Source organism: Columba livia, chromosome Z, assembly GCF_036013475.1.
Source record: "Columba livia isolate bColLiv1 breed racing homer chromosome Z, bColLiv1.pat.W.v2, whole genome shotgun sequence".
NCBI classification, from domain to species: Eukaryota; Metazoa; Chordata; class Aves; order Columbiformes; family Columbidae; genus Columba; species Columba livia.
In genome coordinates, this window is record NC_088642.1 from 26,687,922 (window position 1) to 26,715,311 (window position 27,390).

Genomic DNA, 27,390 nt, shown 5'->3' on the forward strand with positions numbered 1-27,390 from the left:
AGCTACAGGCTCTTTGGTTTGGACCCACTGAGGAGGCAGTGCCATAGGGAAGAGTTAATTATCTATACTCTGTTGGTTTGGTTATAATTTAATCATAACTCCAAAGGACAGGAATTTTAACATATTTCCATACAACTCATTTACATTTTGGAACTTGAAGAATGAAACTGAGTATCTGGAAAATTATATTGCATACAACTTGAGAGATAGGTAAAGTTAGATTTCCAAGTGTAGATTAGAGCAATTTCAAGCTTAAGGTTGAATAAATGAACAGAAAGAAGCAAATGCCAACCAATTACACATTAATTCAAACAAGGCCTTTCAGGGAGCACAAAAGTAGGGGACTACTTCTAACGTGGACCTGGGCAGGGAGATGAGTAGAAACAGGCTTTAACATCTGCAAGACAGTTTGGCTGATTCAGAAGCCAGAGCAATTCTGCTCGGGCTCGTACTACAGAGGCACCCATGTTGCCCCCTGTATGTAAGTACTTGTGTCATGTCAGTTAATAAATGCCTCACCATTTGAACTGTGCCTGGTTAACACATGGTTAATGCAGATTCATGCAAGTAAGATGCTGCAAAATAAGCATATGTGCTTTGGGCCTTAATCTCTCCAGTACCTTTTGTGATTTCTTTTTGGCTGTGTACCTCCTGCAGTATCCCCAGTGAGAAAGCTCCTCTGCTTGTGGCAGCACTCCCCCAGCACCAGAGAAGGAGAAAGCAGCAGACAACAGAATGGAGTTTCTGTCTTTTCCTTGCTGTGTCCTCACAACCAAGTCAAGCAGCCTCAGCCTTTAAGGATGCAATTTGTTATCCTCTATCCAGAACACTGCCTTTGGCAGAAGCAGAGCGAACAGTTGCAGGTGGGGTTCTGAGCTGAGTCAGATCTCTGGAGATCAGAGGAAGCCCCTTGCTGGCCTGGGAAGGGTGGCACGCAGATAGAAATGTCTCTTAGAAACACTTTAGCAAACTACTGCATCTTCGCAGCCCCAAGCAACCAGCAAGGTTTTGTTCTTGCTCTCTGAATAGCTGCTTCAGTCTCTGTCTCACTGCTGCACGGCAGTGCTCTGACGGGCTCCTGAAATTTCCGCCATAACCAGTTGTCTTCAGGATTACCATTATTTTCCATATTATGGTTTCTATGTCTGTATCTTATCCCCAGAGCCCTGTGCAGTACCTGAAAAAACTGACATTCTAAGTGCTAAACTTGGCCAAGAGATAAGTTTACTCCAGGTGGCATCAACATAGTTTGAGCACAGTCAGGACTTACCTAAGTCCATCCTATATGAATGCAGAAAACAATATACCCTTGACTAGATGAGGAATATGCAGAACTCCTTTAGAATATTAGAAGATTCCAGCTATTCAGCAACACTTGATTCATTGAAAATAGGAACAGAGAACAAATAAATTAATACTGTTTGACACGTATATGGTAAGGCCAGAACTAAATACTTAGGGACATGGTTTAGTGGTGGACTTGGCAGTGTTAGATTAATGGTTGGACTCTAAGACCTCAAAGGTCCTTTCCAGCTGGAAGTATTCTCCTCTCCTCTCCTCTCCTCTCCTCTCCTCTCCTCTCCTCTCCTCTCCTCTCCTCTCCTCTCCTCTCCTCTCCTCTCCTCTCCTCTCCTCTCCTCTCCTCTCCTCTCCTCTCCTCTCCTCTCCTCTCCTCTCCTCTCCTCTCCTCTCCTCTCCTCTCCTCTCCTCTCCTCTCCTCTCCTCTCCTCCTCTCCTCTCCTCAATATTCACCACAACTATCTCAAACAGCTTTAACATGCTGAGGACATCTGTGGCCAAAGACATGAAAAACACTACTGCCAGAGATGGATGATGGAAGAAATGAGAAAGCCCACTATATTGGAGGGAGTTCATTTATTTCCAGTCTTGGACTAAGCTAACATCTTTATGAATAGCTGGCTGTTGGCAACAAGTATAAATCTGATGTATTTAGTGTGCCCTAGGATCAAATCTCACATATATATGCTGTCTCATTAAAGCAGCTCAGCAGATCCAAATGCATATCGTATCTATAGAGCAAGGATGCAGGTAGTATTTCCTTGACTCTTGTATAGTCTTTTCAACACCAATGAAATCCTACCTATGGCAGGCAAACTGACCCAGCTGAGCAAACAGCTATCACAGTCCCTCTGAAACCACTAAAATTTTTCTAGCTAGCTAGCCTAGCTAACATAATATCTGGCATGAGAAAATATACATCATATAAGCAAAGATCAGACATGTCGCTGCTCAGAGACAGATGGGATCCATCCTCCTGCAGACTGTCAAAGTCCTTTCTCGACAATAATTAAGATGAGATCACGTAGCTGAGAGTGCACTGGACCAGATGAACGGCAACCTAACAGTGATCTTCTGCCCCACCTCTGCTGCCAGTTCAAGAGGTGCAGATGCAGCAGGACCACTCTAAGGAGGGCAGGCACATCTAGACCCCCTGAGTCCAGCGGCAGGGCTGTGGGGCAACACATTGGCAGGCCGCAAGACTGCTTACTCTCCCTGCATCCAGGCAGGGAGAGGGAAGCTGCTGACTCAGGGATCTACAGGCAGCTCTGGATGGCTTAGCTGCTGTTTGTAATCTAAATCTCACTGTTTTGCCCACACAGCAAGGCAGCCATAAATAACCATAGTAAAAATGATAAGCCATGAATCCATCCTCTTTCTGTATCCTGTCTCACAAGGTGGGGCAGGAGAAAGGACGTGATGAGAGGGAATGGTCACAGGCATGCAAGCGGCTTGACAAGGGCACAGAGACCAAGCACACTCACCAGTGTGCACCGAGGCTGACACAGTGATATGGAGGGTCACACACTGCTCCCGAAGTATACTGGGTCAGTCAAGGATGAAACAAAACCCCGATGTTCTACCTTATTTAAAGAATGTTTCTGTGTGATTTTGGCAATGAATGCAATAAGCTGAATTTTGAGGAAGGACACTGTAAAATGATTCTTCTAAAGGACTTTATTGGTCAGGTTTTTTATAATAGCACCCAGAAGAGATATAAAATACAGAATTAAATACAGATTATTCAAAAGAAGTTTGGCCAGTGATCAATAAAGACTATCAGTTAACATTAAACAAAGGCTGATTTATGTATTTGTTAGCATGGCTTGTGCAATGGTCCCAATCAATGAATAGAAGTCAGAATACAGCTGCCTGTTAAATCCATGCCCTAGATAGAAGACAGACACAGGGGATTTTGTGATTTGATCATGCAGAAGAACAGTCAGCTTTTGGCAATTGGATGATATGTTGTTGATTATGTGCATGATTTGTCAAACGTTTGAGGTGTCCAGGAAGAGAAGAGTTTCCAAGTCACTTAGAATATATGTTGAACTGGTATTAAAGAAAATAAACGTGAGAAGAAAGACCAGCAAAAAGAACACAAACAAGATGACATCCTGATGAGGAGTCTGAGCTTTCAGTTTCAGAGCAGATTAAAAATGCTTGTGTCCTATCCAATGAGACTCTATAGAGAGATATTTTGAAAGATGTGGGACACAGATTTGTTTCTGTGGAGGCAACTCTAACATACGAGGGGCCTGCGAGCATATTTAGGATGTAATTTTGCTCTTAAGCACAATCAGACACAGCACTTCATCACATAAACACAGTCATGCAGTGCTGTGATACCCTTCTACTTCCCAAGGCAGCCCTGTTCTTCTTGGAAAATCCGTCTCTACACACCTGAGTATCTCTGCAGATTTAACTGCTCTTTGGGGCTACTGTGAGCTACAGCAGTTGACAAAAGCAAGCAGGAAAGCTGTTACAAGAGGCCCCTACAGCATCTGTAAACCCAGCCATCCACCCTGTGGGAGGGGATGGCATGTGAGGATGGGGAGGGGGAGAAGGCACAGCTCCAGTTGGGTTATGGCACCACTGCTGCAGAAGCACTCTCACATTAGTGGGGTGGTGCACAGCTGCCCAAAAGCAAAGCTGGAAACCTGGGCAGAAAAAGACAAGAAAATTCTTTGGCACTAAGTGGAAGACCCAAGGATTTGGAGTGTCTCCAAGGAGTTTGCCTTGATTAATGTAAGAAATTAGGACATTGCACTTCTGCAAGTTGCATTTTGTGTTGATTGCAATGGCAAATGTACACAGCTATAGGCTGACATGTGAGATCAGTAAACCACATGCAAAAATAGGTGTGCTTAGAATCCTACCTTATCATGCAGTGCTATCTGATAAGAGAGCTAGAAAAATCTTTGTTTCCGATGACTTCAGTTAATGAAGGATTTGAGCAGAGATCTCACACGGAGTATTTCAGAAGGGGAGAAAAGTAGGGTGGGGCTCCATGACATATCTTTGCCTATCAAAATTCAATTGAGATTGTGTGACAAGGCTGGGACCGTACAATGGCCTGCAGAGTTTAATTCAGAAGGAAGATTAGTTTAACTTGTGTTGTCCTCTGTAATCCCACATGGAAACTCCAATCGTTTTGGAAGAATAGAGTTTGACACAGTGTCTCCACTAGAACTTCTGCTTATAAAGAATTGTGCTCATTCCCTGCCACATGTGTAATACTGACAAGACACTTTTTCTTTAATCTGGCATTGGCTTCCCATTCTGACTTTCCTTCTTTCCAGATTTAAATGGAATTTTCCTCCCAATAGGAAATCAGTAGAAAATGCCTCAGCAGCTGGAAAAATAATAAAAGAAGAGGATTAGAAAATTTGAATGTATGGAAGAATAAACTCTCCTTGAATCTGACCGCTAACAAAAACTTAACTTGCAACTGCCTTCACATCCTGTTCTTCCAACCTAAGTAGGGCATGGACAATACAACGATGGCCATATGAAGAATGGAAATTCTAGTTCAGAAAAGTGTTTCACATTTTGAGGTTTGACTTTATTTTAAGCTGGATAAAAGCCCCCAAAATTATATTTCTTCCCAGTAAAATTCCAAAGCATTTTCAAGGTTGTTTGGTTTTAGTGTAATATACTTTTCTAAAAGCTGTTCCAAAATACAAAGAAAATATTACATTTTTTCCATTTTTAAATAGTTCCTGTATACTCTATTCCCTTTATAAACCATTTTGTTGCAATTGCACATTTCAGAGTAAGGTTATTCCATTAAGTCTCTCCAATGAGCAGATCTTCTACTTTCTTCTCATTGCTCTAGATCACCCCAAACTGTATTTCTCTGCAATTAGATGGAGGTGAGGGGAAGATTAATTCTTACAATTATTTTAATATGCGTGTAAGAAATGTCTTTTCCTAGTAAATCTCAGTATGGTATTTCAAATATTCAGGGTGGCTGAAACATGAAACACATAATTTATGTTTCTGCCGCACAAAGAAGCTGCTGCTTTGGCCGGCCCTTAGGCAGGAAAATCAGAATCAGAGCTGCCTCTGAACAGTCCCAGTTGGGCTGCAGCACATCTATTTCCCATCCAGAAACAAAGGAACAAATCCCCGCCATGGCCGTTAGAGCCCCACATGGTGCAGAGGCTTTCGAACCCTCTCCACGCCACAGCAGACAGCAGCTCCATGGATACTGAGGTGTGGTGCTGAGCAATGTGCAGCTGGTAGGAATTATCTATGGACAATTTAGCAAATTAGGCTAAAGATTCACATGAATTTGCTCACAGTGGTTGGTACAGCGGGAGGGCTAGGACAGGGCTTTCCCCAGTGAAGCAGGATGGAGCCTTGCGAGGGGCTCTGCTGACCTCAGAGGGCTCGCAGGGAAAAGCAGAGATACCTGAACACCCAGGTTTGGCAAGACTAATACCCAGGATGATAATACTCTTCGCTAATACAATGTTGACGTGTTTCCATTTGCCAGTGGGGTTGGCATTTTGTCACGCACACATTCGAGATTTGGCTTGTGTCAACGGAAGAACAGGAAATAGATTCACCCCTTAAGGCATTTCAAAATAATGAAACATATGTCCATAAAACTGAAATAGGAATATCCCATTCCTATTTAAAATTTACCTTACCTTTAGGCAAGGACTGCTCTCAATGAGTGAAGGACATGGGGCCCAGTGCCTGGGCAGAAGCAGGGATGCCTGCCTGCCCCCACCAGCATGGCTGGCTGAGGCAAGAGCGGCTGCCTGCTGGATGCAGACCTTTTGTTCCCGACACATTTCCCCACGTTACAATGGTAAGCATGTAATCTTCTTAGTGATTTCAGTGGTATCATACAGGATTTAAAATGGGCTGGGCTGTAGGAAGACTATGATCCAACGAGGTGTTTACTTTAGCCCATCTGATGAATTGCATGTCCCTGTGAGGTAATCCAGCTTGAATACAAGCCAGCTGGCTCAAATCTCTGTTCTGCTAATGAATTCATTTAATATGTAAAATGAGTAAGGTGAGATGCATTAATGCTATGAGGAAAAAAAAATTTCAGCACCACTTGTAACAGAATTAGCTAAATAACACTGACCTAAGAACAGGATTTATAATGTTTACAGAACTCATTAAATAAAGCATTTGTTTTCATCATTTGCTCTTACAAAATTGTCTAAGTGGTTAATAAATATTTTTCCAGAAGACTTGGGCTTTGGCAGGAAAGGACACTGTCCTGTCACTCTTCACAGCCTCCTCCCCACAGCTTGGGAAATGGATTAAAGTTAGGCAGTTTGCAGTGTTCATTTCCCAGAGAGCAGCTGGGCTAGGCTGTGCTGGGTGGTAGTATTGAGAGCCATGGAAGGAAGCCCAGGTGCCAGTCCCAGCTTTGCTCTGTGCAGTCTCATTTGCCCACCCATCCTGGGGAGTTGCGTGGGAACATTACGCTGTGACCTATACCCATACTGCTGTTTGACCCTGAACGATTTGGTATTTCCCACATTAGTCTCCATATCAAATGTAAGAATCATTTTGTATCACTATTTGTCTTGAAGAAAGAGCTACTCAGGGAATAAACTAATATTCAAAATACAAGTTCTGGAACTGTGGTTTGCATGTCCACCCCTTTTCAAATGTAGGTTCACTGCCTCAGATAAACAATTCCACAATATCTTGTGCTGAACTGGGAGCTGCCTGAAAATTCTGCACTGTAATCACTGAGAATAACAACGTACCTGAACTTTCATTCCCACTCCAGGGTTTACGTGTTTGCTCCAGCATTAGTTTCTTAATCCTGCTAATCCTAAAGAAATTAGAACCCTTCTGGGGTAAGACATCCAATGCAGAACCAAATTTTAGGCAGGAACATTTGTTCTTAAGCAGTGTAGGGTGTGAAAATTGTCCTTGTCTAAGAAAGTTTGCCCTTCCAATAAAGAATCCAGTATGACATAAGAAAAAGTGTTATGGTATTCTTGTTCTTTAGGTTATTGAATATTTCTCCCTTTGAAAAGAAGCAATTTACAAAAAGCAGATTAAATGTATACCAATATGTACACCAATATGTATAGTTGTGTAACACTGAATGAGAAACAGTGACAGCATGGTCAGCTTACCTGACAACATGTCACTTACCTGGCAACTGGTGCATATCTACAACAAAGTTGCCACAGTCCTTATTCAGTCAGTTCTCCTACTGATTTCCCAGGAGGAAATCCTACAGCTCCTCCCCTTCTGATACTGCAAACCCTGCAGCCAGGGGTGAAGGGTAAGCACACAACTCAGGTCCCTGGTGCTGCTATGTAGGTGTCCAGCTGGACCTCCTGGCAGGTTGCAGGCCCTTTGTTAGGAGACCTGAATCAGGAGACTGAATCAGGCTGGCCAGCAGACACAGGTGGACACCTCGGCTTGGCACATCCTTACACACAGCTTGTGTGTAAGGAAAAGTGGAGGTTTCCGGGAAAAAGGAGCTTTATCATCAAGTAGATGTTACAAGATCTCACCAATGTGTAAGTGATAAAAGGTATATAGTCTGCTAGAACTGGGTTTTGAGAGTTGCACTTGCGACATTTTATCTTAATTACGCCAGTTGTCAGATCATCATTTTTTTAATTAGTTCAGCCAGCAGAAATTATGGAAACATCTAAGATGGGTCTGACTGCCAAGAAAGATTGTCTGTTTAGGTTATGGATTGCAAAATTATGCAGCAGAACTACATGATGATGGGTTAACACATGATTTGATTACCATGAATCTCACATGTGCTGTCAGGATAATAATTACTAAGATAGCATTTGCTGAAGTTAGGGTAACCAAAGCCACATGGTTTCTTTCTTATACACTCCACTTGCATTTCCACAAAAATCCACAAACCTTTTTCTATTTCAGAAAAATACTTGACTTATAAGAAGAGTTGAGGCCAAGTTATGCCTTGCAAAGCACCCTTTGCAATCCAATCAGTCCCAAATCTCTCAGATTTACAGAAGACATTGTTCAAACAAAACTTCAATAAAACATGAGGTTTATCACAGAAGAACATGTTGAAAAAAGAATGCTTCTGTACTCTGACTATTTTAGTTATGGAAGAATCACGAACAATTTCCTTTCTATTAATCTGTGCAAAATCAATATTTTATTTTTTAAGCATTTCGTAAGTTACTAGAAACTTTCTGTTCTGCTTTAAATGATAGAAAGCACCTTTCAACAACCAAAGCAGTACATAAGTCAAAGTCTCAACCTAAACCAAATAACTGCAAGTGGAGGAGACCCCTGTGGGTATTGGGTATACATCCCTTGCTGGCAAAGCAAGGACTTGTTCCCAGGGTCTAGCAACACAGGCCAGAAGTCCAATCCAATTAATACCTCTAAGAGTCCTTGAACAACTTCTTCTGCTCTTGTAAATGAAGATCTGCTGCTTTCTGCAGCACTGATTCACCACAGATTGAGCACACTGCTGGTTAGACTACCCACCCCTGCTGTTACTGGTCTGGCTCCTCTCTGAATCCACCTTTCCTCCATCACAGCTCATGGTACAGTCCTGCTGTGCAGAACAAACTCTGCAGCTGCAACAGCATCGCTGGTTCAACACCCCAGCTTCAGCCTGCCAAACCCACCTGGCAGTGGGGGGAGAAAATAACTGTGGTTAAAATCAAGTCATCACTCTTCTCATCCTCTCTCGCTTCCCTCCTTAAATTGTGTCTGCACCAAAGCTGACAAAATATTGACAGGCATTAGACAGCTGGCATGCAGAGTCCTGCCAGTTTATTGTGCGGTCCCATATATGATTCTATGTGTTTACATGGCAAAAATGAAGATACAACCATCATATGTGCTAAAACTGTGCTATCTACATCTAGCCACAATAAAGTCATAGTCACATGTGCTTAGCTCCTTCCAGCACCTGAGGCTGAAAGGATATTTATACTTTGGGTACTAGTGTATGTTGAAATGTGTCACCATGTCTCCACTGCCTTGGTTATCCACAAGAATGAGCTCAAATTCAAACAGGCCACAATCACATTTATTGCCTACTATGCATTGTTCCTCTTCCAGCTGTTGGAGCTATTCACTTCACATAATTTGAGAGCAGGCAAAAGATCTTCAGGCCTTTATTACAGGTTTGTTCACTGCCAGGTATGAGGCTGGAGCATCTCGGCACTCCTGCAGTATGAGGAAAGAGGGATTAATAAAGAGGCTGAGAACATAGTCATGAACAAAACATCAGTTTTGTGGGTTTAGAAACACTGTCAATAAGCAAAACGCAAACAATCAAACAAAATATTTTCACACTGTGAGGCATCTATTGTGTTTATTTTACATCTCTCAAAAATACTAGCATCTTAGATTTGCTATACAGGACTCTCCCCCTTGAGACCTGAGCTAGGAAGGCTGCACTTTCAATTTACTGATCATGGGACTGAGTATTGTCCCAAAAACTGGATTCTGTCACCCGGTGTGCAAAAAAAGCCAAATTGTAGCGCACAGAGATGAGATATTGTTTATTCCAGATTTGTGCAAGCCTGGGTGCTAGAATAAAGCCAGAACGCCAGAAAGAAATGTAGCAGCCATTATATACAAAATATTATCGTTACATTCACACCCTAAAGAGAATATTGGTTACACATTTGCATATTGCATTACATAATCCTTTTAGCATATAATGAGCAATGTTCAGCTAAAGGCACTTTATCCAACAGTCTTGAGTTATGTGTTAAATCAAGACTCAACTAATTGTGTGGGCTTCAAAATGTCTAAAGCTGCAAGGTCAGTGTCTCTGGTCAGGTGTTTTGCAAGTCACTCTTTGTTAGACTGACTTAAAACTGAGAGGATTTACATACCTTTAGGCTAGCAATTGCAGACAGGATTTATTCTTTTAAGTGGTAATGACAACACAAGTGTGACAGAGCTCTCTGGTTGCCCACTCACCCTCCTTTATGGCTTGTGTTTTAAGGAGAGATGGATGGAGATCAAAATAAAACCGAGGGGGTTGTTCAAAGCTTTGCTAGTTTACAGAGATTCGGTAAGAAAACCTGTAAGAGGACAGATACCACACATACCATGAGAGTCGTTGTACAACCACATTTTTTCGGCTTTATGAATTCCCATGTTGTACTGGAAGTTCCACACTAAGAATTTTAGCAAGGCAATAAAGGATGTCTTACTGCTAGAAAACAAATACATAAGATGTTTATGAATGCATTCCAAAATACATATCACATTTTTACTACAATACAGATAAAAAAGGTTTGAAGTTCGAATTTTATAGTCCTCAAGCCTAGTTTTTTTTATAATAGGAGCACAGAAATAGGTACCTGTGAAGACTCTGATCTGGAAACAATCCTCGTAACAATTCTCTTTAATTGGACACAGAGTTGCTAGTAGTAATACCAAGTGACAAAATGAATGGACCCAAGAAGCTCGAAAAGAATAAGTATCTGCTATATAGTAACTAAATCCATGAGGTATCTTTGCAAATATATAATCCACTGTAAAATTTTACTGTTCTGTCCAGTAATAACTTTTTTATGTAATAAGAGTGAGAATTGTGCTACTTACCCAGAAGGTTATTTATCATACAGCATAATAATTCTTAGTGTTATGGAAAATGTTTATGTGCATCTGGTAAGGCTTTCATTTATTGCAATGCTTGATAAAACTTTTCAGGATACAATGTAACTTAGCTACTTCAGTATCAATATTGGAAAAAGTTATTTATAGAGCTTCACAGCTTTGAAAGACTTCTGAAGAAAACCTGGAGTTTGAAGAAGTTAGCATAAAGAAGGAAAAAAGTATCAGAGGTAGTGTGTATCATTAACTATAATGCTCATATAACTTAACAAAAAAATATTACAAAAATGTTAAAAAATTGATCTGAAATCCCATAAAACTAATACAAAAGTCATATCGTAAGTCCGTTATTATGAAAACAACTGGCATCCTCAGTAAATTCACATTCAGCCAGGCAATACCAGTATGCTAGGTCACTTCCTTTCAGTAACAGCCTTACTACTCTCTAAACCAGTTATTTACATCAACAAGTCCTCAGTTTCACCAAAAACACCCCACACCCTCCCATCTTCTGTAATGTTTCTGCAGAAGCAGCCAAGTCTTTCGTATATAAAGACATGCTTTTTTTTTTTTTTTTTTTTGGTAAAAACACTGTCTATTTTCTGGCATTTTCTGGGTAAGTTTTGACCTACCACATCAAATATATGATCATTTTCACTATAGATAGAAGCATTAACTCCTTGTTTACCTCCTCAACTGTATTTACAAAATATTAATGAATAGTAGACTGTTTAGTAAAAAATTTTTATTCATGTGTGTGATGAACTTGGCTGAAAGCATCCATAACGTATTCTTGCTAAAAATACTAGAAGGTTTAGCCAATTGTAGGGTTTGCTTGAGATCCAGAACTCGAAAATTAGTCATAGATTTCTGAAAATACTCCACCACCCTTGGACAAAACACAGAAAAAGCACATGATTGTCATTAAAAAGTTTTTCTATCCCTGCCCTTTTCCTACACAAGACCACATTGTTTTAAGTGTCGGGACTAGTCTTCCTAGTTCATATACCTTGTATTTTTCATGAACATCATTCATTAATTTCCTCATGACCCTCTCTCTGGGTCTAATAGCTCCTGTTGTTGTTTCATACATCATTCCCGTGCATGTTATATCCGCAGCAGTTTATGACCTTACAGGCAGCCTCAAGCCAGCTTCAGTCCCCAGGCTACTAACTTTAAAATACATGCTCACACATTCAATCCTTCAAAACTTTCTGGGTATTTAACAGCAGAAAATTCACAGAAGAGTAGTTAGCAGTGCCTCTAGCTGCTGCTTCCAGCTGCAATGGCTGCTCCTTACAAGAGTTGCCCCTTGTGAGAGTGACTTTTTGCTGCTGGCCGTAGAACCAGAGCCTGAGCTGGGGTGAGGAAGCCCTGCAGAGCTGTTTGCACTGGTTAGCACATCAGGGGGGATGTGGCTTCTCTTCATTCCCCCTTACAGGACTTCATGTTCATGACAATGACTTCCTTAATACTGTGAGAATTAAAATGGTGGCCATGGTGAGTCATTCTGTCAAAAGGAGAGGGAGAAAAAAATCTGCAAACTTATAGCTAACACTGGTTTTAAAAAATAAAATGCATGCAGTATTTGTATATACATAATTTTCATAAGCAAAACAAAGTCGAGTGCTTCTCCACTTAAGCGTCTAACAGGCTCACACATAAGACAGCAGTATCTCCATATGTGTTAAATAGGTTAAAACTTTATACACTTTATTGAGAATGTTTTCTGTAAGAAATATTATGGACCTCTTTTTACACCCTTCTCTATTAATGGGATCACAGAGCAGCTGAGACTAAAAGGCACCTTTGGCAATCATCTAGCCCAGCCTCTTACTCACAGCATAGTCACCTCCAGCAGGCTGCCCAGGGCCATGCCCAGTCAGGCTTTAAGTATCTCCAAAGATGGACACTCCACAACCTCTCAAAGCAACCTGTTACAGTGCTTGACCACCTTGAGATTGAAAGAGCTATTTTCCAATGTTTAAATGGAATTTCCTGTATTTCACTTCATGTCTATTGCCTCTTGTCCTTTCACTGGACACCATTGAGAAGAGACTGGCCTTGTCTTCTTTATCCTCCCATCAGGTTTATATACCTTGATAAAATTCCTCTTGAGTCTTCCCCAGGCTGAACAACTCCAACTGTGTCAGCCTTGCCTGGTGCATTAGATGGCCCATTGCTGGACTCTGTCCAGTAGATTCATGTGTTTCTTGTGCTCAGAGCCCCAGAGTGGACACAACACTGCAGATGTGACCTCTACCGTACTCTGGCGTACAACAACTTTTCATATCCAGTTCCAGCGCTCATGAAAAGATTAGTCTGAATGGAAGGATACAGATTTTACATTACTAAACTGATTTTAAGTATCAGAGCTCCAGACACAAACCACATAAGCCCTAGGGCATCAGCAGAAGATGAGTCAAAGACTATGCCTACCTGCCAAATACAAGAGGGCCAAGAGTGAGTCTGGGTGTCGGCGGTGTGATTGTCTATGCTGAGTAACCACTGGCTCACACGCTGGCTGTGCTCAGGGCTCCTCCATCCAGCTTCCTTCAAAGCAGTACTTGATCAGGAGTAGGGACATGGCTGACTCCAGGGACCACTCCCAAAAGCAAGTCAAGTAAAATGGTACTTGAGAGACACCAAATAATTGTGTCAACTCTTCAGCAGAGGACTCTCAGGTTCAAGCACCGTTGGCAGCGCAATTCATAGAGCTGCTAGGATATTTGTTCACATCCAGTCTTTGCCAGTTTCAACTTGGAAGCAGAAGGCAAACCCAAAGACAGAAAAAAATGATGCTACAAATCTGATATGGGCCATAAAACACACCTGACAGGGAAGGAGTAAAGAAGCTCATTATTCTGAGTTTAGCCTAGACATGATTAGCATGACTCATTCCTAATTTCTTATCACCTACTCAGGGAGATTAAATTTTAATTAATTACTGATTACTAATTACTGTTTTATAACTGATCATGTTTGTTCTCAATGGAAATTAGAAATGGTCAGACTCGTCATTCTTCATTTTTATATGCCTGTGCATTTACCCAGATGTCCGGAGTAAAATTATCTAGAAACAAGAAAAATGTGCTTTAAGAATGTAAGACAGGCATGATATATAGCTTTTAAAAAATCCTTCATCCAGCTCTTCATTTCCAAGACATATTTTAATATTGAGAGGCTGGAATAAAAATGATGCTACTGTAACTCCACCCACAAAAGACAACATTTACAAATTCCATTTCCTTATTGTGTTTTCAGAAAGTAGCTCAGTTCTGGTTATCACACCTCACACCCCGAAGAAAACTATTGCTTTCTATCATTTAAAAAGGGAAGAAGAAATGTTAACACCATCAAGACTCCTCAAAAGCAGGAGGTGTGAATTAAATTAAATAGGAAGTATTCTGGTGAGCATGAATTTTGGTGGGGAAGGGAAGGGAGAAAAACGTTTTCCTGATCCCTGCAGGGAGGAGGTGATATTTTCGTAGCTAGAAAACACACATTCACAGAACTGCCTTTTCTTCTAAGCCAACAGCTGCATGAGTCAGCAGTCGAAGGCTCAAATTTCAAACAGTGCCAGTGTCAGGAAACTCTTCATGCAAAGAAGCAGGGGGTTTGTATCCTCAAAGAGTCAGAATACAGATATGACATGGGCATACTTTTTGGTGGCATTTCAAAGAAAGTCTGGGATCTCACTATGGTGTAAATGCATCTTCTATGTAGTGAAAATGGGAGGAGCAGTGCTGAAGATTCACAACATGATTGTTCTCAAGATAACAAGTATGTTCTAAGTAGAGACCTACATTAATAAACATCACTCCTATATCTATAGAAGTAACTCTTTACCGCCCTGATTGATTGATTGATTGATTGAATCAATCTTTCCTTCTGTGTTGTACCTCCTCCCTTTCACAGGAGACAGCAGGCCACCATTCAGGCTTGCAGTATTTCTCTTTCCCTTTTCCTTATTTGCATTCCTCAACATAACTACAAGTTCCTGCTAAGAAGCGATCACTAAGGACACGTTGTTATCGTGCTGTGGACTGGCAGTCAAAACACTTCACACGTCAAATAACCTTCTCAAAACCATGGCACTTTAACCATCTCCAATCAAAGAGACGTGAAGAGGAGGAGGCTTGGGCATCCTTCCAGAAAACTGAAAGGTCACACTGTGAGACTGTGCCTGTTGCATCACTTAGGCATCAAGGACTAAAAACGTGCATGGGGCAGTGTATTAGAAGTTCAGTTTGCATTCAGGAGGCAAATGCTGTTAACTGTTTGCATTCATAAGCAATAGTATTTTAGAAATGGCCTAAACTTGAAGAAAACAGTCAGGACAGGATATGAAACTGGGTACTGCGTGAGGTTATAAAGCAGGGGTGTCAAACTTATTTTCACAGGGGGCCACATCAGCCTCACAGTTGCCTTCAAAGGGACGAATGTAATTTTAGGACTGTATAAACGCAGGACTAGTTACGTCTACGTAGTCCTAAAATTACGTTTGGCTTTTTGAAGACAATCGTGAGGCTGATGCGGCCCCTGGTGACATCCCTGTTATAAAGAACAGTCAGCTCCTCCTGGGAGCTGAGCAAACATTCACTTTTGCACTGAGACTTTGCATTAAGTTTACCCAGCCAGTAAAATGGCTCTGATGAAATTATTTGAAACAGGGCACAGACATCCCCAACTAGCACATCTGCAAAACTTAAAAAAAGAAGTGGAGCCTCTGAAGAGCAGCAAATTCTGATGAAATGGAGAGTTTTAGGCAAATTTATATGAACCAGCAAAGCAGAATGGAATTTAGGAAGTAACACTAACAAATGAAAAATATAACTAAGGAATACAGTGAAGATGAAGAAAGTTTGTCAGAATGAGAGCTGAAATCCTTCCTTTCCTGGAGGCCAGAGGAGTTAGGTCATCGGCTTCAGCTGAGCCAAAGAGTTCACTGAAGGAATACTGAGACTGTTAGGAGTCCAGGCAAGATTACTTGGTGGAAGAAGAGATTTGAGGTAAAACTGAAAGACTTAGTGTGTTAAAAGCCCCAAGGAGAGCAAAAGCATTTTGAGCCAGAGCAAAGTTCAGCTGTGCTGAGGTTTTCAGGACTAAGAATACAAAAACTGTTACTGGCTTCCTCCCTATAGTCTGCTGTCCTGCTGACACACTAGAGGGAGCTGAGGAAGAAGATCCCTGAAGCCTTTTGTCTTCCTGTGAGCTACACCAAACCAGTATATGCTAATGTATTTCTACTTAGAATAAATACTTGGTGAGGGCTGTGATTTGGGAATATTTCTGGAGAGCAGGTTAGGGGCTGCATCAGTGAGAACCAGTTCGGGAAACAGAGCAGTTGTGCCTGAGTGTTGGCTGGCTATGTGCTGCTTTGGCATGTTTGGACAAGCAGTTATACACCGGTCAGCTGGGGGATTAGAGTAAGGGGAAGACTGACACATATCATCGCCAGTATGACCACTGATACCGCTGAAGGACCCCAGCATCACGAGGAGGAGTGGCCAATGCACTTGATTCCTGCATGATGAAGGGCATGGGCACATTTTTGAATAGCCACCAATCTGCAGAGGAAGGAGAGAAATTGCAAAGGAATTTTATCCTAAGTTATAGGTGTGTTTCATAGATCTGTGAACAACAACAAAAAATGAAAAAAATCACTGCAAAGCCTGGATAACTTGGCAGCCTTGAAGAGTTTCTCATGTGAGCACTTTAGACCTTTTCCTTTCAACATGAAACATGACTTCTGCTGAATCTTTGCCCATTTCTTTGCTACGCCTGTTTCCCCAGAGAAGAGCAGCGGGGTTAGCTCTGTTCTGCAGATCAGTCATCATGGATTTTGAAAATACTTTTTTCCTTTCCTTTATTTTTCCTCCCTATTAAGGAAGAAGAAATGCAAGTGCAACAATCTACTTGGATCTATGTGGAGTGAGTAGGATAACATCAGAAGAATGTTTCTACACTCCTAAGAAAACCCAAAACAAGCAAAAAGGTCAATAACTTGCACTAAGATTCCAGTGACAAACATAAGCTTGAGCTGAACCATAGGAAGATCTGATCAGAAAAATACAGGCGTGCTAAGAATTACATTGATATAAGAACATAATAATTATGGCAATAGCAATAGTAATAGTAGTAGTGGTGGCGGTAGTGGTAGTACTAGTAGTGGTAACAACAAGAACAGCATAAAAATTTCCCAGTGATAATATAAATTATTTACCAGGTACGCATTATGGTTTTTGCTAGATCCACGTACCATTTTTAGTAAAAATTAGATCAGGGTCTGCTTCAGAGATTTTATGACATAGTGTGAGCACATAGTAAATCCTGTGCTAATTATTGCATACAGATTACATTTGTTCTTGTTCCTTTAGTAATTATCATATCAGAAATTTACAACAGATTACTTTCCACTCTATTGATCACAATATCTCTGATGCATTATGGAAAGTTAAGTCACTTTATGAAATTGCTGTGGTTTGGCTCAGAGTGTTTTTTATGGCATCTATAAAACATTTAGCTCTCTATTTAACAAAAATATTTACTGTAACTTTCAATGAAGGAAAAATGTGCCAAGGTAGAGGATAGATGGTTGGCATAGTGTTCTATACATATGTTGATGGAAAATGATTTTTCATTTTGCGAAGGGTGTAGCTCAAATAACTGGGGGGGAGTTGGAGCGTGGGGGAAGTATCCTCTGAGGATCTCTCAGAGCTTCAACTTAAAAGTGTCTGCTATAAACCTTTCCATGTTTGACATGACTAAGATTAGCATTTTGCTTTTTATCTGCCTGCACCCTTCCTTTTTGCCCAGCCTCCTCTGGGCAGACTTTGTCAGAGCAACCAGTATAGTGGTACCTTGCTAGGCAGAAGTGGTGAAGCCCAAGTCCTGAAGTAGATCTTTATGATCTTCTTTCTGAGTCCTGGAAGCATATCAGCCTCAAAAAAGAGGATGACTTGTATCTCTCTGACTTGCAAGTGTTACTAGTTAATATAAAATCATTGGAAGATGCCTAAATGTAATTACAGTAACACCATCAATTTAGAGACAACTTGGCTCTAAAAGCACTCAAAACTGCATATTAAAACAAGACAGATTTTTAAAACCAGGATGAGCAGCCAAATCCAAGTATCCCCACCACCACCAACCTTCTTCCCACTCATGGTGACCTTGCAATGTTCATCTTTCTTTCTTTCTACTCTTGCTCTGACAACTTCCAGCAGCTTTCTGGCTTTCTGATAAACCATTCAGAGTCTCTCCTAGGTCTTGAGGAGCTCTGCTTGTTCTGTAGGCATCTCTGAGGTTTGGCTCTGGCTTGCTCTTCAACACAAACAGACCTCTACAGTTGCTGCAGAGCATCCTGGCCTCCCCCAGCTCTCCTTCCCCCCAGCTGAGAACGCTCAGGTCTCAGAGCGGACACCGTGTCTTCCCTGTGGTTTCATCTCACTTCATTAAGTGGAGTCAAAGCAGGACAAATGCATCATCCAGATGCCCTGCTGCTCAGTCACATTCTTTTAACAAAAGCTACCGCACACTACACACGCAATAAGCTGTGAACACACTAAACCAGTTATGATATGGTATTTATTTTGTTTACTCTAAGTGCGTGTGTATTTCTAGTATAGCAAAGACCCAAGGAAACGTTATGACTAAGCAACCACTATAACAAACTCAAACCAAGACAAAAAAACAGAGATACTCACCAGTGAGAGAATATTCCATTAAAAAATGGCAATGCTGCATCTTATTTCTTGGTCTTAAACCTCAAAGAATTATGCTTATACAAGCATCCCAGGAAGTAAAATCCTTGCTGAAAATTAGGACTCAGGAGACATGTTAGACCCGTTATGACCTTCCTGATGTTCCTTCCCTGCTGTACAGGCGTTGACAGCTCCTCCCTCCCTGTATTGCCCAGAATGCAACTGTACATTTATCTGCTCAGTTAATGTAACTAAATATAAGTAAAAGCAGCCCTGTAGCAGGTTGCTGCTGTAAGGGAAGAGCTTGCTTTGCTCTCCCTGCTCCTTGCCTGGGCTCTGGCACCCCTTGGACCCTTCCACAAGCAAATGACACCAAGCAGACGGTTCTGTTTTTTAAATTGTTGGATTTAATTGCTTGTTGAGAAGTTGGCACATGGTAATAGGGGAGATAGAGCAGTGCTTTTTGGGCCAGTTAACTGCTGGGTTGTCTTATTACACTTCCCAGTAGGCTGCTGTTACCCTCCTGGTCAGATGAAGGATAATGTCTCTCTACATAGACTTCAAAGGAGAGGTGAGGGTGATCAACATGCTATATAAGACACTGTCAAGGTAAGTGGTGATCTGAAATCCTCAGATCAAGAGCAAAATACCCAGAAGATGCTCCTCAGACAAATGTGTCCTTAACACACAAAAATTCAGTGGTATGCAAGAGGTCAAATGATGCAAGCTCATGGTCCCTTCTGACCCTTTCGTGGTCCCTTCTAGCCTTTTAAAAAACGTAAGAAAACAGGATAGATAAATAAATGAGTTGAAAACAGACCATTGCTAGGATTCAGGATTTTGATTTGGACTTTAATTTTAAAGTGTCCCACCCCACACCCCTCCCCCCTCCCCCCCCCCCCCCGTCAAGTCTTTTAGACCTGAAAGTAGAGGAAAATTGATCCAGAAATATGACCTTGTAGAAAAAGAAGTCTCTACTCAACAACTTAAATGAGCCAAACTGGCCAGTACCTTAAACTATGTTTCAGTCAGAAGTTGCCGGGCTAGCATTGCTTTTTTCTTCCCTTCCACCCTAAGCAGCTATTGGAAAACTTCTGAGTTTAGATACTGCATCAACAGTGGGTAAATAGAGCAGCCCTTTGGTCTTGGCATGGGACCAGGATGAGGTCAGATTTGCTACAATAACAAAAACTGTCAGAATTTAGAAAATTATTTAACAGTGGCAACTGTATAACCACTTATGCTGGCTGACTGCGAACAAGGCAGCTGTACCATAGGAGTCATGGCATTTATTTTCTTGCTCTTTGGCATTCTTTTTCTTCAGCTCTTCAGGCACCATGATTTCTATGAGAGATTATTCCAGAACAAGCTCTCTGTGATGGAAATAACCACGTGACTGAAGTTGCTTCATTCAGGACTTGATCGAAAAATACTTTCTACTCTAAGGGAAATCAGACTTCAAATTGTCTTGTACCCAGATACACACTGTGAAAAGAATTCTTTAGTGTTAAGCTCTGGCCTTCATTTTTTTAATGGGTACTACTGCTTTAGCTGCTTTCTGGGATCCAGATCTAAATATTCACAGTTTCAGTAAAAACTCCCACTGTGTCTAGGAAAGAAGTCGCCTGTACCCCCCTATCTCTGCTGACCCACCAGACAAGCACAGTGCTGACATTGCACTTTGCTTTTCCTAGCAGACTTGTGATTTCAGTTTTATTTTTTTCTTTTCCTGTTTGTTTTTTTGAATTGTTTGGGATGCCTCAGTCTCTCCCAAACCCCGGTTTCTGTAGGACCCAAGATGAACATGCTGTCAGTAGGTATGTACAGGCCACCAGATGTTTTCAATCAATGTCCTAGCACAGAACTGAGCCTTGAAGCTGAGAGGTTGCAGAACAGTATGAGTCACTATGAAAGGACAGGAGCACGAGGGCAGTTTAAAATAGTATCTTTCTCCCAAGGGTGGTTCTTTCCTGAGGCCAGCTGCTGCTTCAACCTGAGAAAAAAAAATACTGCAATCAGTTCTCTTTTGATTTGGGCTCTGTGTCTTCATACTGCATATTTATTCCCTGCTCCTTTGTCCCCCCAGATCTATATTCCACTATCAGTTTCCTGGATTTTCCCTTTTCCTCCATTCTTTGTTTCCTCATTGGCCTACATTGTGGCAATGACAGTGTATGTATGTCTGGAGATATGTCCCAGCTGCATCCCAAGCCTCTATCTGGGTGAGATGCAGGTGCGCTCTCCCTCATCTCCCCAAAGGGATCTATGCCATGCTCTCTCAGGTGGACCCATTTGGGCTCCAGCAAGGACAAGAACTGCAAGGCATGCTGTAAGAAACTACGGCCCTTGCTGGCCAAAATGTTTGCTGATTGCAGAAGGAAGCAGCTTCATTGTGAATCATTGTGACTCTTTGTTCTGAAGTAATTTTCCGTAGAGGCAATGGTTGTTAGTCTGGCTGTGCTTGAGTTAAACATTAAAATTACTTATTTAATCAATTAGACATAACTTTTAAAAAATCCACTGTAATCAAGGTTGAGAAATAACACCTGAAAGTTTGTTACTGTGTTTATGGAGGTCAGTCAAGCATACAGTGGCAAAATAATAACTTAGTTTTCTTTGTACGTAATTTCCTTATTCAGGGTTACATCAGCTCTTGCCCCTGTACAATTAACGAACTTGACACACCACAGCTAATGTTCTGCCAAATGTTGAACCCACCCAGACCCAGATATGTGTGCTATGCCAAGGCAACTCCCCATATGTGTGTACATGGCGCTTCACCCTGGTTTAACTTCAAAACGTTCAAACTGCAGTGTGATCAGGATGAGTGCTTCCCACGCTGGCTGGACTAAAAACAGCTTACTCTGCAATACACTTGGCTTAAACCCAGAAAGGTTTTTTAGAAATTGTGCTGTAAAGCATGACATACAGGCTAGCTTTCAGCAAAGAGCAGGTCTACAGCAAGGTGAAGGTCTTTATCAAAGCAGAGGCTGCTAATCCACAGGTAGCTCCTCGCCACTAGAGGCAGACTGTGTCTGGTAACTAGGCAAAACCCAGGCAGAGCAAGGACTTGAGGCGGAGAGACGAGATAGTGCTGGAGTTTTTAATTATGATTACACGGAGGCACTAAGCACAAACCCATGCTCTGTCTGTGAGGCTGGTGAGATGAAATATCTATCTGTGCATTGTTGTCTTCTGGCCAAGTGTGTGAAGGCTGGACACGCTCCCATCCCTCCTGCCTGCCCTGCTGCCTGGAGCATGGTCCTGCCAGCCTCCTGACAACAGGGCAGGCAACATGGCCTCAGGTGCCCCAGTTTTCCTAAAAATCAAGAATGCTAACGATGGAAATGGGAGATGCATTTTCCCATGTACTGTCTGTTTCACAGCACCAAGCACCCCTGCAATTGTCTGTAGAGCAAACAACTGGTTAATGACTCCTGTTGATGCTTTGCAGTGTAGCAGTGCTCAGCTCATCCTTCTCAGGGTTTGGCCTTAATGTCCAACATCCTAGTAACTCCTTGCTCCCTTCATTCCCGTTGTTGCCCTGCATGAAGGCAAATGCATGTAACTCTCAGCATGGGAGAGCCCATGATCTCTAGAAAATAGTGTGGTCTGTGATACAGACACTGTGGGACTCTAGTATGGGGAATGAAAGGATGGGGTGTAGACTGATACCTGATGTGGGGGAAATGTGCTATGGAGGATGTGTGGAGCCTTCTGCCAGCAGGGAGAGGGGGAAGCAGAAGGAAGAAGGACACTATGCACAGGAAAGGGAAGGAGGAGGGACCAGCAGCATACCTGCACAGGTCTGCCTTAGAAGGGGCTGCAGAAGTGGGGCTGGCCATGAAAGTAAGTGGAAATGGGATATATTTAGAGATGCTAGGGCTGGAAGAAGTTTACCTGAATATGTCTGGGGAAGAGAGTGACTGACTAGGGTTTGCACAGCCCCCTGTGAGAGCAGAGCCTGGGTTAATTACACCAGGAGCTCTTGAACTGTGTGAGTTAGGAGCAAAGCAAGGCAAGGTGGAAGAATCCCCCACTGGAATCAAATGCCCTCAAACCTGGCCATTGGCCCCTGGTTGAGTGGTCAGAGAGCTACAGGAGCTGAGGAAGCACAGTCCTTGAGTACCTGGGCCTCAACCATCTCCCAGGGGATGGCACTGGAAAAGTGCCACTGTGGGAGGGGAGAGCTAAAACATCAGTAATATGCTCTGCCTCTTCCTAATTAAATCTCAAATGCTGATGTGAGGCTTCTCTGCCTGCAAGCTAAGGCTGTGGTTCAGTTGTTCTATGCTTATTCAGCCAAACATTCAAGCATGTGGTTAACTTTTTGGCACATGACTCAGTCCTTGGGACTCTGGTGGGACTAAATCATGTGCTTAACTCTTAGTTTGTGCTGAAGCACTTTGTTGAACAGGAAGGGGATCTCCTGTATATTTGAAGCTGAGCGTTGGAGAGCTTGTCTGTGTCACAGCCATCTTATTTATGGGATATCAGAAACCAGGACAGGACACCACCATTAAGCAACTTCCTGTCTTAAAAGGTACCGCATAAAAAGGCAAATTATTATATTGACCCTAGTTTTCTTCTCCCATCGCTTTCAAATCATGATATATGCTAGTGTTAGAGGTGTTGCTTCATGATGCCAGGTAAAGGAGAATTAGGACTGATCTTTAAGATCATCTACTTTGAGCAGCTCATGTTGTTGATCACACGAGCATCCAAACATTTATATTTTATTTATAAATAACCCAAGCCTTTTCCAACTTGCTTCCTGGTAAAAGGGCAGCATTCAAGCCACAGAAATCCTTTGTGTCATGTGCAGTGCCCATTATCCTGGGGAACTTTGTCTGATACCTATTGTATACCGAATGCTTTGTTTCAAGCTTGCAGAGATTATTCTGGGATGCTTCTCCACAATGTTACTGAGGCTGTGTTTAACCAGCACTTAAAACCCAGAGTATGTATTTGTAGCAAAAATGAGAATATGTGGCTGTATGTCAAATGCCATTGAAAACTGCAGCCTGTACCCATGCTGAGGGGAGGGAATTTCTGCAATTATCAGCAGGAAACTTCTGGAAGCCTGAAATAATAAGAGGAATAATAGCAATCTAAGTATGATTTAGGAATGTAAATACTTTTCCATTCCAGTATTTGGTACCTGTAAATTTCAAAGATTTTTTACAAGTTCCAGAAAGAAGGCTACATATATTTCAGAGCTGAGGGCAAACAGTAGTCAAATACCACTTGCTCTGGTGTGATGCAAAATTCTGCCTGTTTACATAAATTGCAAGGTTATTATTATGAAAACCAAGCCACTCAACTAGAGAAAATCCCTGTTAACACCCCTTGTGACATTAATTTTATGCCCCTTAAGAACAACAGGAAATGCAGTGGTGTTTCCTAGAGACTGAGTTTTACACAGACTCACTATGTGCATCACCCACTGCAGTACAGTCCATGAAAATTTCTGATCATTCTAACATTCACTCAAGAGTTGGCTTGGAAAGTTGTTGAGCCCTGGGTACGTATTTTTGCTGTGTCTTCAGAGAATGAGCTCACTGCGATGCACTCTAAGCAAAAGTTTGACTACCCTTTCCTTTTCACAGGTGTCTAGGAATCTCATTGTATAATTTGCTGGCATGCCCCCTTATTAGGTTCGGAAGTAAATATCAGAGTACTATATGTGATAATTACTGTGCCTGCTGCTTTTTATGGAATCATCCTAACAGCAGGAATTGCATCATTTGTAAAAACAAGTCACTTTTCTCCCGTCTCAGAACTCTCATTTAGAGTTCAATGATTTAGAGTCCACTACCTTCACTTTTGTAATTTCTACAAATACTGAATTTCATATGTTGCACAGGGAAACCATAGGACTGTTTCTAGGTTGGCAACGGAAGCATTCATTTGTCACAGAATAGCAGTGTGATGCTGACATTAATTTCCAATAGCCAAGGTTGCACCGTTTTTGAGATGAAACAGAGGGACAATTGTAGCTGTATCCCCAGAAACTTCCATTGTGAGACATGAAGCATTAAACTATCCTGATTCTGGCCTCAATTTCTTGAATAAAATTACGTCTGGTTTAAGTAATTTGGGATCATCTGGTTCCTGGGTATTTCACCTCATGGAAAAACTGACAGCCGACTAATTTCTGCAAATATTTTTTTTTTTTTCCCCCTAATCAAGTGTTCTCACATACAGTACTGCAAAGGCAATATGCAATGAAGTGTGCTCTTTGTCTTTTAGGTAAATACAAGGTTGCCAATAGCTGGATTCAGACTCCACCACCCTTGCCTCCCATTCCTGTTGCACGTAGTAGCCCTTGAGGTAGACAGGACCATTTGGGGCAAAACAACTTGCAAGAAGAGTAGGCAAATAAAGCAAACTTTACTAAATGCCCTTAGGTAGCATGAGGGTGTGTGGAAGGTAAGAGCATCTACTTCATTAAGGTTAGCCAGTTAAGGTCCTTTTCAATGTGAACTTGATAATATATAAATAAGGAAGTGATAAACAAAGACAGAGATACAAACCTGCCAGATGAGGAATAACAAAGATAATGCCAAAGACCAAAAGTCTTCAGTCACAAATGGATGGGTCATTGAGAAACTCTGGGCACATCTTTGGAAAGGGCCAATCTGGAGTTTGTAATAAATAAGAACGGGAAAACGAGGAGGAACATGAGGATTTGAGATATCTGAGGTGGTCCTATGAAACTATGCAAAATTTATTAAGGAATGTTTAGAGGAAGGGGATGATGGAAGAATGCATTCAGGACGAGGCAGAGCAGGGTACTAAGGGGCTGGTCATGTGTAAAACTGGGCTGCCATGGTGTTCCTCTGAGCCCTCCCCATAGCCCCTCAAGGCTTCCAATTTAATCCTTTCCTAACTCTCCCTCTGCACAGTCTCTCTGTCCCGTGTGTGTGTGAGGGTCGCAAGAACCAGGTGCCAGCTGCAGTGGGGACCAGCAGTAGGGTGTTTGGTGCCAGCACGAGAACCACGACAGGGATGCAGCTACCTCCGGTGGTGCTGGACACCAGCAAGTGAGAGTCCCAGCACCAGCTGGAGTGTGCCCATGTGCTCTGAAACCAGTGTGTCTGTGTGTAGCTGAATTTTCACTGCCGATACATGGCCCTGCACTGGATCCCACTGCAGGGGTGTCACAGTCAGGTGTAAGACCTGACTGAGGTCCTTACCCTCTGCATTTGGGGATCAATCTGGAGAGCCCAGTCACACCAGCTGTGGCAAGCCATCCCCCTCAACATCTTGCCAACATGTCCAAGCTACTTAAGCTACTTGGTTTAATTCCACCTTGCCCTGCTTCATTGCTGTGGCTTTTGCTTTTCCAGAGAGGTTCATGCACTGATCAGACCATTCTGCAGTACGATGAGTAGATGCTCACATTCTTCTTCTGTTAGTGGCGTGGCTATTTGAAATGAAAAGCACTGAATGTTTTTCAACACGTTTCTCTGGGATTTAAATTCCACCACTGCAGAAATTAATATAAGACAAATCTTGTACTTTCCAAAAAGCATTCTGCAAGGATAGAGTATTGGGTAACAAGCTGCAGTAAACTTATGTGGGGTGTGTTTAGTTTCCTCCTGGATGAACTTTATAGTTACTGTGTATTTTGGAGCATTACTAGAACATGTATTATAAAGAGAGACTGTTGGAATGTAGTTTGATATATTGTATTTAACTGTGTAATTTTTTTGTCTCTGTAACAGAGTTGTCTATTACTTTGTAAAAAACATATTTTGCTTTGCAAGGTCTTCCCTCACACTTCATACGATGTCATATTGACCATCTTTCTAGTAAAACTGTATTTTTACTGACTGAATTTTTATACTGATAGAGTAAGAATGAGGTATTGAGTTGGTTTAACTGTGACAGCTACTATCAGAATGAAATCAATGGTGCAGAAATACTGGTTACTAACATAATGTGTAGCCATTGCTTGCATCCTAACTCTCCTTTTAATGACATCCAAGAATACAGCTTCAAATTTGGATGCACTTCAGTTACAGAATTAATATTCTTATTCTCTCTGAAGAACTACAGGTCTGCCTTTCCAAGAAAATGCTTAAGATCTCAGAGGAAAAGCTTTAAGATTATAATGGAGAGAAGGACTGACTTCAAAAGGATTTCGTACAGATGCAGGAAATAACCATTACCCGTCCTCACCAAAATTGTGTGTGTGTTTAGTCGTAACTGTAAATTTGCTTTCCTGCAGTTTAAAGATTAATAAAATTCCTGATGAAGCCAGTCAATAAGCACCAGTGTGTTGAATCCAAAGAAGCAAAAGTAAATATTATTTCTTCCTGTCCAGGTCAGTGTGTTTTACTTTTAAGATAAGCTGCTTAGGACCTTCATATTTATTCATAAAAGTCCCCAAGGAAAATCCTTCCAAGGACACTTTCAGCTATTTAATTCAGAGGGAAACGTCATGCATAGCTTAGAGCTGACGCACATTTCCCTTGCTGGTTTCCTGCAAGCCTCTCAGTGCCTTCAGGGATCATTCATGTTACAGCATATTCTATCACTGGTCCATTAATCACACAGATAACAAGGAAAAAATTTCTATCTAAATATAGCTGTATCTATCTGTATGTGAATTTATGTGAAATATCTATCTGAAATGTGAATATTTTATCACAAATTCCAAACACTCATTGAAGTGTTTACTATCCAGCAAGGTGCTCAAGTATACACCCTGTGGAAAGATTTTGCTAAACTGTGATTAACTGCTCAACTGAGACCTGGAAGACCTTCCCTGAAAAGGTTGTGGTACCAGTATGTTTGGGTGTCA

The 27,390-nt window shown here is 41.7% G+C and overlaps 2 long non-coding RNA genes across 4 annotated transcripts; one reads left to right on the forward strand and one right to left on the reverse strand.

Annotated features, from left to right (window-relative positions):
• Positions 1–2,717: 2,717 nt before the first annotated feature.
• LOC102092886 (uncharacterized) lies at positions 2,718–18,869 on the reverse strand. Of its 3 annotated transcripts, none has more exons than XR_010468792.1 (4): positions 18,582–18,867; positions 10,362–10,468; positions 9,337–9,465; positions 2,718–4,654 (listed from the first exon to the last, which is right to left on the reverse strand). It is a non-coding gene; the product is annotated as an uncharacterized LOC102092886 (long non-coding RNA). The 3 variants fall into 3 exon arrangements; XR_001230593.3 differs by lacking the exon at positions 2,718–4,654 and adding an exon at positions 4,661–8,918 and having other exon boundaries at positions 18,582–18,869; XR_271974.4 differs by lacking the exon at positions 2,718–4,654 and having other exon boundaries at positions 9,045–9,465; positions 18,582–18,814.
• A 3,450-nt stretch (positions 18,870–22,319) lies between these two features.
• On the forward strand, positions 22,320–26,905 carry LOC135577367 (uncharacterized). The gene is made up of 2 exons (XR_010469113.1): positions 22,320–23,121; positions 26,635–26,905. It is a non-coding gene; the product is annotated as an uncharacterized LOC135577367 (long non-coding RNA).
• The last annotated feature ends 485 nt before the right edge of the window (positions 26,906–27,390 follow it).